The following is a 14,903-nucleotide window of genomic DNA, read 5'->3' as shown; positions in this document are numbered from 1 at the left end:
AAACTCACGCAAGAAAGAAAGAAAATTTCAAGATACTCAACACTTTATTATAAAATAGGCTTTCTGTTAGATGGTATGACCCAGCACCTCAAGAGCGTATCCTACTGCATATCACTAACCCAGGAAAAGATCGAAATTCAAAATTCAAACAAAGTATGGCTTCTACTGACTGTACATTTCTTTGGCACCAACATAAAGTCAAAAAATTATAAATTAAACTATCATAAATTGAGGACCATCTGTACTAGTATTTATAAGAAAGTTCTAATTCATTGCTTATTAAACATGTTTGAAAAGGAAATTGCCATTCTTGTGGTGATATATGATTTGGCTATCTATGCATCTATAGTTCCTTATAAACCATAAAAGTCAAGATGTCAGTTCCTGTTTGGCTTAAATAGCATGCATGTTAATGTAAGTGTGTACAAAGTCATTTTTGAAAAAGGGGTGCTTTCTGTGAAAGACAATATTAATCTCTCATCAATGGAGCTAAAAATGTCAGTAAAGCATTTAAGTTTATTTTTCTTTCGATTGTTTGTCTTCATCCTGTGACTTTAGTTTTGCATCACTAGAGGCCACTGTTGTCTTTTAAATATATTTCACAATTATGAAAGTCTTTAAATAGTATATCTGAGTAACTTCAAAATTGATCCATTTTAGAAATAGAAGGAGATCATGTATTTTTTTCAGGCAGTCTGCCTACTTGAAAGTTTTTTAAATGATTTTTGAGTAATCTTAAAGCAAAATGCAAAATTTTCTTTTAAAAATTGAGTCACTATATTTATATACAAACATAGATGTTATTCTACAAATTGATATTTATTTTACTCAAAGTCTCTGTTTATACTTACAGAAAGATCATAAACCTACTTTCAGTGAAATGTCTTTGCAAAATAATGAATTATAAAATATGTTAATAGTAATCAAAATAAGAAAGAATAATTAAAGCTACTGAGTGCCAAACATTGTTCCAAGAAAACTACACTCATTATAGCATTTAATTCATGTAATAACCCTATGAGTTATCTATCAATGATAATCTGAATGTATAGTGGGGGGCACAGAGAGAAGCTTAAGTAAATGGCACAAGATTTCATATCATTAGCATAATGTTACAACAGTTGACTAAAAAAGTAGTAGATATAGGATATATGTATGTGTATGTACATATAAAATTATACAGAGAATTATATGTGTACACACATGCACACACACAATTTGATAGTTATGGCATTGTTTAGACCGACACAGGGTCTGAGTTTTACTCTACTCGCAAGTTAGAAAATTAGCCTGGAACTGTTTTATATATGCTCAAATAAAACACAAAACTCTTGTAATGGAGACAAAGGATTATATTACTAGCAGCAAATGTAGTAGCCAGAGCTTCATATTTATACCAGTTTCCTCTGTCCTCCAGACCCACAGGTGTTTATACATGTAATGGATTGTACTGCAGCAGAGAAACACTGAGGTTGGGGAATGTATTACTTTTATAGCAAGTGGGAACAAGCCTGCTTTCTGTCAAAGGGCAGATGCTACCTCTTCTCAAGGTTGGCCACCATAATCACAACCTTGAAAGATGGCTCAAAAAGCAGTCAGAACTTTGCATTTTTGGAATACCCAGCAAGAACATGCAGGAATATTTAGGCTCCATGGCAGAGTGCCTGTTCAAACAGTCATCCATTGATTTTAATATGACGTGGTTTTAATTTAATTTGATGTTTTTATGGCTCACTCCTCAACCTCCAAAGGACAAGAAGAATGGATGACAGATGGCAATGCTGTAAAAGCAAGATAAATAAAACTCTTTATACCTCCTCTGATTGCGTTTCTTCTCATTTCTTGTAGTCAATATTGTTTGTTTGGCAGACTCAGTTTATTTCTGTTTGTTTTTTCCAGTCTGTCTCATTACATTTTCATTCATTTAATAAGGTTTTACCCAGTGCCCAATTTGTAATCAAATTTGGCTCACAACCTCAAAATATAAATTTTATTCAATATACTTATTTTAGAATTTAGGGGTCTTTTAAAATCTCTAATATATAAGAACATTATATTTTGATTTTTAACATTATATCAAATACTTTGTGTCAAAAATAAATTGTATTTATAAACTCTATCCATGATTTTATATATGTTATAAGCTATACTGCCACTTAAATTGTTTCTTGTTTCAATTTGTGATGTATCTTCAATTTTTCTCTTAGGTATTCCTTTCTTGAAAACTAGTAGTAGTTTCTTAAAACTATTTTATTCACAATACTCACTTTTTTCAATAGAAGGTGATTTAAAATTATTACTTATAATAATAGCATTCCAAAATATGCTTTCTTTATCTTACTATTTATCTTACAATCTGCCTTAGTATTTACAGCATCATCCTTTACCAGAAATTACAGGTTCAGAAAACTAACTTCACAATTGGATTTCTAAGTGTCTATAAAATCCAGAAGTCAATGAATATAATTTAAAAATAAATTTTGGTATGAGACATGGGTCTTTATTACCATAAAAGTATAAGCATTCGTTTACCATGACACTATGGATTCAAAATCCTCAAAGGCTGGCACTATATTTTATTTCTTATGTTCTTTTTATCAAGGAATACAGGAAATCACATGCATAATAAATTTCGTTAGTACAAAATGTTTAAAAATAAACTTTAGAGAATGACTCTTTAATACTGGAATTGATAACTTTAGGTTATTGTCTAAATACACACCAATTTATCATTTTTTTTTCTGGTGGGAGTATGTCCTAGGATCTAATACCACATTTCAAATATTAGTTACATGACATTGGGCTGTTCGTGTCATGCTTCTTACCTTCATTCATTTTGAAAAAAAAGAAAACAAGTTAAAAACTATTATTGAGAAGCTTTCCCAAAATTTTTGGTAGAATTAACACATACTGGTAAACAGAATATATATTTGATTATACAAATTTATCACTATATATTTGTTCAGAGTTTCTACATTTAGTAAAAATTCCAAAATTCTACTTCTTGAACTAACAATTTCAACTTTTCAATTTAATTTTTGGGGAAACTGTAGACCTTTGTAATTGTCAGAAACTTTGAAGATTATACTTGTCTACCTCATTCAGAGAAGAAACTTAAGATATGGCCGTCATTCTTTTCATGAACATTGCCCATGTATTTATGCAAGCACATGGAGACAAATTTATTTTTCATGTAATAGGTACATAGGTATCCATTCAAAAATGTTAATTAACTTAAAGAAACATCAAGCTATGGAGGAAAGAATATGGGTCTTAGAATTAGGCATGTTGTATCATTGGGTCTACCATAAGTTAACCACAAATATCTGTACTTATTCTTTCTGAATGTCAATTTGTTTAATTTTTTTCTGGTGTTGAAAATGTCAAGATGAAAGTGTGAGACAAATAACACTGTCTTAACAACATAAATTATTACAGAGATTAGACATCTAGAAGTCTAGCTAGAAAAGTCAGTCAACATTATCTACTCTTTTTGTTATTCTCCTTATATCAATTTTTATGATGCTTTTGGAGTTCAGAGTAATTATACAGCATTCACACACACTATCTTATGCATAGAAAGAATGTAGACTTTTAAATAATAAAAAACAATGGCAACATTCTGATTTAAAGAAGATTTTTTTTATATTTCACTTTAAGCTATTCCAACATATTTGTAAAGAGTTAACGTCTCTTTGTATTAGTAAATACAATTCAGAAGTATTTCACCAGACATTTCTTTCTTTTAAAGAGGTGTGGGTAAACTTCAGATCTACTGCTTTGGGGCAGATCCTTTTCAATTGCTGTTTAATAATGAAAACGTACTCTTTTTAAATCCTGGGCAAGTTTTGTTTTGTTTGGTGGTTTTTCTGTTTGTTTGTTTGTTTGTTTGTTTTTCCAATTGCATGTTTATTTACGTGGAATTCTGATGTGAAAAAAGATTAAATAATGGTAGAAACATACTTTCCTTTGAAAGCAGATATAGATATGTAGCAGTGAATCTTTATTCTCTACCACTGCTTCACCTATAATTAATTCACAATGGGAAATAATTGATTATTTTCTGTATGCTTTTTATCAAAAAATAAAAATGCTGCCTTAAAAATAAATTAGCGGTTGACAGAACAACTGTGAGAATTTACCAGCACTATTCAAATATCTGATTACCAGCAGAAGGGAGAAGATGCTTTAGACTATGAATTTCCTAAGAATGTGGGGGAATTTAGAATTTATTCTGTAAATGAGCTGTTTTCTGTCAATCATATTTTACAACTAGAATCTATAAGGTCTCATAAACATAAGCAAATTTGCTCAGCCAAAAACATTGGAATAGATCTTCAAGTATTCTTATCTTTACAAGTAGGACACCTCAAAGTCATTGCGGCATTTAAGAGAATGAATTCTAATGTGGTCCACTGATGCACTCACCTTATTGGGTATTTCTTACTGAATGTAATAACTATGAGCTATTATGTCAGCTATGGTATTATGTCTCTACCTAAATGGGAAGATAATAAAATCGATGAAGATGAATCATTGATTCTTGGAGTTATGATATTGTATGTTTGAAAGAGGGTTAAGAGCATATTAATACAGCAGTGGCAGAGTCAAATAAAGACTCTACAAACTGGCATGACTTTTGATTGACTACACTTGTCAATATTCATTGCCTCCACACATGCAAGCAGCATGCTACAAACAGCTAAAAAGTTACTGCTATTGTCATTTAATTACTAATATGATCAATTAGACAGAGATCAGTAAACTTTCTCATTAAAGGATCAGATACTAAATATTTTTCAACAGTAAGGTATCTGTCCCAGTGGTCAACTCTGCCATTATACCTTCAAAGCAGTTATGGACAATTTATCAATTAATTGGCATGGCTGTGTTTCAATTAAACTTATTTACAAAATAGCAAATGACATGTGGGATTTAGCATATGAATTGTAGCTTGCAATTCTTGAATTAGACCAGTCACAGCATATTACTTTAGGCATAACACATAAACTTAAGTGTCATGAAGACTGGTACCTCATCTGTCTTGCTTGCCCTTTGACCTGTGGAGTTTCACATAGTACCAGAGATGTATTAATTGTATAACAAAACACACTAAAATTTGTAAATAAATTTTGTTAAGTTAAAAAGTTAATGTGTATACAGTATAAAATAAGTTCTAATAATTTTCCAAATTGTTGCTTCATACTCGGTTTGTATCAATAGCTATACTTCAGAAATATACTAAGAAATTTCAGTGAATTCTATTATAGTTCTCAGAAAAGTACTATGTATCCCAATATTTAACATAATCCCTAGCTTATTAGCCACATGTAACATAGATCATCTGTCTTATAAATACTTCTTAGGGATATTTCTAAAATAGAAAACCACAACTCTTTTTAGCATATGTGCTACCCACCAAGGGTCCATTCTTAGTGGAGAAGAGTGCCCTCTCTAGCACATAAACCATGGAGAACATACATGTGCATTCTGCTTGTCTGTTGTCTTAAAACACAACACACGTAGTAAGAATAATACCAAATGTCAAATTGAAAAATGAGACCACACATGCAGACAATCAGTTAATAAAGATCATTTCAAAGGGCAATAAGAACACAGATGACAGTTACACAAAGAAGGGATAGCAATACAGAAAAATAAAAACCAAAGATTACAAACGCTGGAAATAAAGTACAGGGAAATAAAAGTCAAAATATATGAATAATTCTTTGATTAGTATGAAGAGTAAATTGAAATGCTAAACAAAACAAGTGGATTTGTGAGGTATATAATACTAAATCATACAATCAAAAAGGGATTGGCAACATAAAATGTAAGAGATTACAGTATCATCTGTCCCTTGAAAAACAGACATAGTATTTGATAAACATGTAAATAACATAGCAACTCTCTAACTTTTCTAAAGAGTTATTCGATAACAAAGAATTCTCTAACATAGAGTTAGACCAAATTTTGTTAGGGAGTTCTTTGTTAAGAAAGAATCTTTGAAAGCTCTTTGATAAAATAATTAGAAATTCTAAAATGAATATTGAATGAAAAACAATATAAGAAATAATATGAGAGCAACTAGAACAAAATTAGAAGAGAATATTAAAGAGATAAAAAGCTATAAACTCAATGAGAGCATAAAAATTATACACACATATTTTGACTCTAAGTTTCTAAATAATCTACTGACACCAATATGGTGTTCAACACTGAACATGAAATACTACTTGAGAAATACATAGTAGCAAATATATCAGTTATGATTGCTTAATCTAAAAATAACAGAAATAGAATCTATAGTGTCTTAACCATATGTAAGCTTATATTTTATACCTAACAAGAAGCCTCAAATATAGGTAGCTCAGCACAGGGGCAGTCACTAGGAAAGTCAGGCTCCATCTAACTCCCTATTCATGATCACAAGATAATGCTTTATCTCCAAACATCAATTCCATCTTCCTGCAAGTGGATTCCAAGTTGCGGTTTTTGCTAGCTGGACCAGTCACTCTTTAACATGAAAAAAATATTTCTTACAAGAAAATGCAGCTGGGAGACTTCACCTTAGATCTTATTGCTCAGAATCATGCCATAAAATTATCAATAGGAGAAAGAAGGATTTGGGAATTAAGAATTTTTGGCATCTGTAATCCCAGGACTTTGGGAGGCTGAGCTGGGTACATCCATTGAACCTAGGAGCTCAAGACAAGCCTGGCAACATGGTAAAACCTCATCCCTACTGAAAATACAAAAAGCCAGTCATGATGGTGCACACCTGTAGTCCCAGCTTTCCGGGAAGCTAAGGTGAGAGAATCACCTGAGCCCAAGGAAGTCAAGGCTGCAGTGAGCCATGTTTATATCACTGCACTCCAGCCTGGGAACAGAGTAAGACCGTGTCTCAAAACAAAACAAAACAAATTGGCAATACACATTGCAATGCTGAAGACAATTATGTATCTGTTAATAAGGAAAAAAGAGAATGGATGTTCATTAGAATACTAGTAGGGAGAAGGCAAGACAATATATATATATTATATATGTGTATATTTATACATATATATGAAATATATATATATATATATATATCAGCCATCGGTCAGCTGTTTCATCTATACTGGTAAAGGCAGGACCATATGTTATTTATCTTTGAATTCTATAGCTCATAATCATGCTGTGTACAAATAGATGTTTGTTGAGTTAATTATAGCCAACAACTTAGATTTGGAAAAGGCTTTAGAAATTATCTTTTCCTCTTCCTCATTTTACATATAAGTCATGTAAGATTTACAATTAGAAAACTGAAATGCTCACATAACATAGTCTCCTGATTTTCTGTTCCTTGAAGTCCAGCTAGGTACTCTTTTATTTTTTATGATTATTACTCTGACTTCAAAACATGTGACTCACCAAATAGAAGTATGGGAGTCTATATTCTGTGAGGTTTCTGAATAGTCTTACTTTGCCTTATGATAATAGGTAGGTAGCTGAAGAAAAGCAATATAGAGAATTAGAAAATGCTAAAACAGAAAACTTGTTGGCAGAGGTAAAAGCAAACAAGTGTAAACTAATATTAAAATATAACCATCATCATACGTGTTTAAAATGGGATAGGAGTGAAATCACAAGAAAAACATTTAATTTATGTCCATAAACATGTGGGAATGGTGGTGATAGTACATGAAAATTTCTGTGTAACAACAGGACAGAAAATAATGGAAAGGGAAGTCTTGTCTCCTAATCGTATAGAACACATGCTAAAGAAACGCAAAACACTGTGTTTGTAGAAATCTTTTTGGTAACGCTTTCATTTAAATTCATCTTTCAACTTTAAGAAAATGCAATGTTTTGAATTTGAGTTATACTGATTGCTTTAAGCATATTTGATCTAATTACAGCAATAAATCTTTTATAGAACAAATCTACCACACATACAGTTGAACAGAGATGAATTCCCAAAACCGACCTAATTCTTGAAGGGTTATTGACAAGAATTCTAATTGTCGCTCAAAAGAATATGTTACAATTCCCCTGCTTTTTGTTGTTTGTCATTATGACTTTCTACCCTTTTATGTGGCTAGGATGATTTTCTCATACAATTGTTCCATTTCTATAGTTGTAACTAATACTCCAAGAGTAATATTTAAAGTGATGTGATTAAAATAATAAAAATTGCTTTCTCAATAATTTTGCTTTGTATCCAGGCTCTCTATACACATGGTTTCTCCATATACATGGTTTTTTCCCCTCATCTGTAAAAAGCATGCCTATATATATGTTTTATATTACAATGCACTTTCTTTTTAATATTTTTTATTATTTGTTTTTGTAAATTAATTTTTAATTTTATGAGTACATAATAGGTGTATATATTTATGGGGTACATTAGATATTTTAAAACAGGCATAAAATGCCTAATAACCACATCAGTGTAATACAGTCTTGACTTTATTTATATTGTAAATAGAATTTTGATTGAGTTTCTCAGCAAACATGTATTAGTTTCCATCTTGTAATTCTTTTGTCAGCTGTCTGCTCCAGGATAGTCATGCTGGTGGGGGAAAAAAATCCACGGCTACCACACTTACTCCACTAGTAGAAATTCCTAGATGCTATCAAGCTGTACCAGCAGACAGGAGTCTGGCCTGGCTCACTGAAACCTTATAGCCCACCTGGGCCATGGCTACTTCTGTAGCACTTACACTTGAATCCTTTTCAGCACTACCAAGCATGATCTGGCAATAATCTGAAATCAGTTAGCTACTTTGTGAGTGTGGTGAAATTGCTTCTTAACCAAATTGATGCCTAACAGCTGTGAATATCAAATTTTGCATGAGCTTCTGAAAACAAAAGAAATAATTGAAGCACTTGCTTCTAAAACCATATAGTCAGTAAGACATCAGTCAGCTGGAGTTCCTGTCATGTAGTTACAGATACTTTCAGGTCAAATTGATAAGGTCTGCCGGCTAACTTATCAACAGCTAACATTCCACTCTTAAAAGGATAGGCGACGTAATCTTGCAGCTATCAATGTGGTGGTGATCAGGTGTGAAACACTAGCTATATAGAAAAGTAGAATGAAGAAAGAAAAAAGTTAGTTTGGATCACTCTTAAAAGATTGTGCTTGTTAAATTACTCTATAAATACTAGAACAATTGCTTCATTAAACAAATTAAAGATATCTATTACCTGCCCTCTATGATATTGAATAATTCTTATTACTATGCCAAATAACAAAGAAAGTAACAAAAATCACAGGAGAGTAGCTCCTCAGGAGAGATTTGTTTGACCCACTTTTCCCTTCCCCTTCGTGAATCTCATCATAGAGGCATTTAATTAATAGGGTGCTGGTGTGTGTGAGCGCAATTCCGTAAGCTCTAATGCCCTGCTCCTTCACAGAGCTAGACCCTCAATTTTCTAACTGTGGACAATGGTGCATTATTTTTTCAAAGCCCTGACACGGGACCCTCAGAGATGGGGCAGTGGAGGGGAGGAGCTGATGCGTGCTCAGCCATTCCATCTGAAACCTCTTCTTTCTCTACCACAATGCAGAGCCAAGTGACTTTTTCAGAGGTAGAAAATGGATCTCTGAGTTTCAGTAAGAGTAACTAGAAAGGAAATGTTCCACATGGTATGCAAATATTCTGTCAAAGCAAAACTTAGGAATATTTTTAGTGTATACTTAGCTAACTTCTGAGATTTTGTAAATTTTCAACCATAATGTCTAATATTTTAAATAAGTGAAGATCTTTTGCATTTGTATATTCTAGTTCACAAACAGTGCTACAAAATAAACTCTTTGTTTGAAAAAATTCCACATATTAACATAATAAACTGTCCATGGAAATGTGATAATATCTAAGAGTGTAGTCCAACTTCATTTTAACTCCTAAACTTTTACTTTTTCTTTAAAAAAATAGAATCCTATTTTTAAAAGATCAGTTTGATTTTAAAACAAAGCACTAATTCTCTATGAGTAATGTGCAGTAGCATTTTTTCAGCATAGCACTGAGCTATTTTGATAAGTAAGGCTGCTTACTCATGAAAAGATGCAGACTTGAATTGAATTGAATTTGAACAATACGAGAAGAAAAAAGGATGTGAATCTAAAGCAGGCACCACCTGAACATCATGCCCTTGAAGACAGGAAGAAGCAGAATTTCTTATAATTATTCAGACAAAGCCAAAGCAATACAAAAACACAACACTACGCAACAAAACAAAACAAAAACCTTTAGGAATGCATCTTTCTTAGCCATTTGCAGTAATTTTCATTACATCTCAAATTAAAATTTTCAGCCAACAGATGCAGCTGTCATTGAATTACCCATGTTCTAACACACTGCAGTAAAAAGGAGGAGATGTGGGTTCTATGTCCCTCTTCTTTCAATGATTCACCAACTTACAGACCATCTGTCACCTTGAGTATAGTGCTAAGCCTTTCAGACCTTTACAACAATGGACCAGCCATTTGATCTCTTGAGGTCCGTTTTAGCTTTATGATCAATAATTTTCTGCTACTTACCCTTAATTTTGTAAAAGATGCTTTAAATAAATCATCTTTTGTAGCGCAAACTGAATGGTATATAAAAAGCCACTATGGTGTTATGTGTTTTTCTTTCACAATGTAATTGTTCTTGTATATACATAATTTTTGTAGATTCAAATTTCATTCACCACTCATTCTATATAAAAAGTCTATAAATATTTAAAAACATTAATATTTTTAGTGAAGCTTATTAATTACCACTTTCAACTTTTATTCATGTACATTTGGATTTGTATAAATTAGGTCAAAGCTAAAACCCAGTTCTACTGGCACATGCGTTAAGATAGGATAGATTTCTTAATGAGTCTTTATATTTCAGATTCAATTAAAAATAATAGTTTAATTGTTAACTGGTTGACATGGGCTACAGGTACTGCTATTTGGGCAGCTTGGAAACAAACGCAGAGAGCCCTGACCCATTGCTTCCCTAACCACCCTGTAATAACATAACCTTGGTTCTGTTATCATCTTGCCCATGTTGTTTTTCTTCCCAAAACATGTGAGTACCTGACAGTTTATTGTATACGTATTTGTCCACCAATTGCTTATGCAAGTTCCATAATGATGGGGATTTTGTCTTCTTTTCCACTGCATATTCTGATCCTAGAACTAGAAGGACATTCCTGGAAGGATATAGGGGCTACTCCATAGGTGACCTGGGAAACATGGTTTCTAGTCCAAACTCTGCTTTGAGGACTCAAGCCAGCTATTGGACTTGTCTGTGGATAGTAAATACAAAGTGGAAATAATCATTCTTGAAGTTTTACATCAAATCAGATTTCGAGTGTTTACTCGGTGCCAGGTCCTGTTCAACTAACTGAAGATACAACAGCAAAAAACACAGATGAGGGTGCTGCCCTGAAGAGGCTTCTATTGAAGTGGAAAAGACAAATTATCAAAAATAAATTCTCACCTTCCTGAGGTTTCATGGCACCATATTAAGTCATTAAACAGCCACGTCCTGCTATCAATAACATTTTTTTTTTGGTTCCAAAGATCGGAGTTTTATCAGGAGCCCATAGGGGCTTGCTGGGCTGAAATTGGGAGTCCTGAACTGATACAACCAGTGATGCCAGAGTTAGAGCCCTGAGTCGAAGACCCCTGTGAGAAAACTGGACTCCAAAAAGCCAACAGAAGAGTCCGGGAGAAAACTTTGTGGAGAGGAGATGAAACACCGATGTATTTGGGTTTTAGGGTCCATTGTTGGGGAGACAAGAGTGAACATCATGAAGCTGAGATAAAATCAGGTGGGAAGTAGAAAGTGTTGCTGAGCATAATGCTGTGATGGAAAAGTCAGGCGGCAAGGGTGGGAGGAGCAGGTAGGAATTTTCCAGGGTTGGATTAATCAAGTGTTACCTTATATTAGTATTTTTACCACTTTCTGAAATATGCAAGAACTTCAAGATAATTCAGTTTTATGCCTTTCCTCTTGCACTTTGTGCTGATCATACACTCAAAATCTAGATATCAGAGACAAAGTCACAAATGAAAAATGGGTTCCCTTCACACCAGTATAAAACCTGATTTTATGTTTCAATTGCTGTATGAATATTTATCATTTCCATGGTTGACTGACAGGAAGAAAAATTCCCTTCTTCAAGGTAGACCCTAACTTACAGCCAAGGATGTAGCCTGACTTTATATGTCAAAAGTATAATTCTCTCAAAGTAATTTACAATAAACTTAACATTCATTCAGGAGAGATATTTGAAATTAGATGGGGGTGATTTTGTCATATCATAAGAAGACTAATTTATGAAAAATTAATATTTCAAAAGTTAGGCCAATAAAAACAACTTATTTAAACAAATCGCATATGCAAAAGTATTTTAAGACATAGAAGTATAATGGAAGCCTAGCTAAAATTACCACTTTATAGAACTTCGATTTCCACTCCAATGATCCTTTTGAAGCAAAACCCTTGTCTTCTTGTTTTAATTCTGTATTCTTTGTCTGGGAGAATACCATTTAACATTTTCCTGCTAAACTACTAAAATAAAGCCCTAATCTTCAACTTTGTAATGATGATGATAATTTTGGCTGCATGTGGTTTTTATGTGATATGTGTTTATATATAACTTTTATCTTCTCTTCTTCTGAAATTCCAATTAAATGTTTTAAACATTAAAAAATGCTTAATATTCAATTGTTTAGCTTATTTGTACTCAGTTTAATAATTATATATTTAGGTTCATGTCTTCCACCTTTTGTGCTATTGTGGTCATTTATTTTATTTCTACGTAACTTATACTTCCATAGGAAATGTACTATTATATCTTCATTGAAGAATAAAATACATAAAGGGGCATAAAGTACTCTGATCTTAGGTTTTCACCTTGATTATACATATGGATAAACACACACACACACACACACACACACACACAGAGTCATGGTGTAAACTTCATTTATTGAAAGATAATTTATAAGTTTCCAGTATGCACCTTCCCAGTCTTTAACCACCTCAAAATGAACTACTATTCTAACTTCTGATATAGCATGTAACCGTTATTGTCTGATTTCTTTCTCAATATAGTATCTGTGTGATTATACTATTGTGGATACATCATTCATTTTCCATAGTTTTCCACTGTATGAGCATACCTCCATTCTTACTCATTCTTCTGCTGATGAGCTTTAAGTTGTCCTCAGTTTGATGCTATTATAAACAATTGGTACAAACATTCATATATGTATCTTTCTGTGAGCACATTTATTTATTTTTACGGGTACACATATGCTCATTAATGAAATTGCTAAGTCATAAGGTGGGTGTACATTAGCTTTCGAATATCGATGCCAAACTGTTTTCAATAACACAAGGATCATTTTTATACTCTTACCAACATTGTAAGTTTTCCACATTTTTGCTAAAACTTTGTTTTAGCAGTTCTGGTAGGTATTTAATATCTTGTCTGATTTTAATTTGCATTTCCATATTACTTTTTATTTGCTGCTCTAACCAATTACCACAGAATTCATTTAAAAAAATCTACAAATCCATTATCATACAATCTTGTGGATTAGAAGTCTGCCAGTGTTGTGGACTGGGCTTCATTTATTTTGAGAGTATGCAAGATACAATCTATTTCTTTGCCTTTTTCAGAGGTCACCCAGATTCTTGTCTCTTGATCTTTTTCCTCTATCTTCAAACTGGACAAGATCATTAACTCTCTGACCATCCTTCTTAGCCATGACTTATGTACACCAGCTTACCATTGCCCTCTTGAAGTTTTGTGTTTTCTTCTGAGTTCATTTGCTGCAGCCTGAATAACTTCCCTTAATAATACCACTGTAGGTATTTTGTTGATTAATTGCCTGACCTCTAGTTTGCCTGAAGACATCTTTATTTTTCCTAAATTTTGAGGGCTATTTTTGCTGGCTATAGATTTTCAGACTATTTTCTTTTCTCTCAGCACTTTAATACCAATGTTCCATTTTCTTAAGCTTTCACACTGTTTGTGGAAAAATCAGTTGTCACCCTTTGAATTTGATTTTTTTTTCTCTAAGCTCTTTTGATTTTATTTTCTTTTCAATTAACTTTATAAGTTTGGCTATAATATACCAGGACATGCTTTCCATGTAATTTTTTTGTTTGGTGTTTGGTATTTGCAGAAATTTTGGGTTCATATTGACCAAATGTCACATTCACATTGACCAAATGTCTTATATCAATGTTGAAAAATTTTTTGCATTGATTCCTTCAAGTATTGTTTCTTTCCCATTTGTCTGTCTTCTCATCTTCTGGAATTCCAATGAAATGTTTTTAGATCTTTTGACTGAGTACCATATTGTTTCTCTTAAGATTCATCATTTCTAGCTTTTTCTCCACGCCTTAAACATTTTCTTACAACCTGTTAATAGGTTTGCTAATTCTGTCTTCTGTTTGTTTAGTCTCCTTTTAAACTCCTCCATTGTTGTTAATTTTCTGTATTTTTCATTTTTTTTTCTGTCTTTGTTGTTTTTTGTTTTGTTTTGTTTTGTTTTGCTTTGCTTTGTTTTGTTTTGAAAGAGAGCCTCACTCTGTAGCCCAGGCTGGAGTGCAGTGGCATGATCTCGGCTCACTGCAAGCTCCGTCTCCAGGGTTCATGCCATTCTTCTGCCCCAGCCTCCCGAGAAGCTGGGACTATAGGTGCCAGCCACCACACCTGGATTTTTTTTGTATTTTTTAGTAGATATGGGGTTTCACCGTGTTAGCCACGATGGTCTTGATCTCCTGACCTCATGATCCACCCACCTCGGCCTCCCAAAGTGCAGGGATTAGAGGCATGATCCACTGCACCTGTCCTGTAATTTTCAGTTCTAAGATGTTCATTTATTTATTTTTGTATCTTTTAATTCTTTCTTGAAA

Source organism: Macaca fascicularis, chromosome 5, assembly GCF_037993035.2.
Source record: "Macaca fascicularis isolate 582-1 chromosome 5, T2T-MFA8v1.1".
Classification (NCBI taxonomy): domain Eukaryota; kingdom Metazoa; phylum Chordata; class Mammalia; order Primates; family Cercopithecidae; genus Macaca; species Macaca fascicularis.
The sequence above is the reverse complement of the archived record's forward strand: the minus strand, read 5'-3'. Positions refer to the sequence as shown.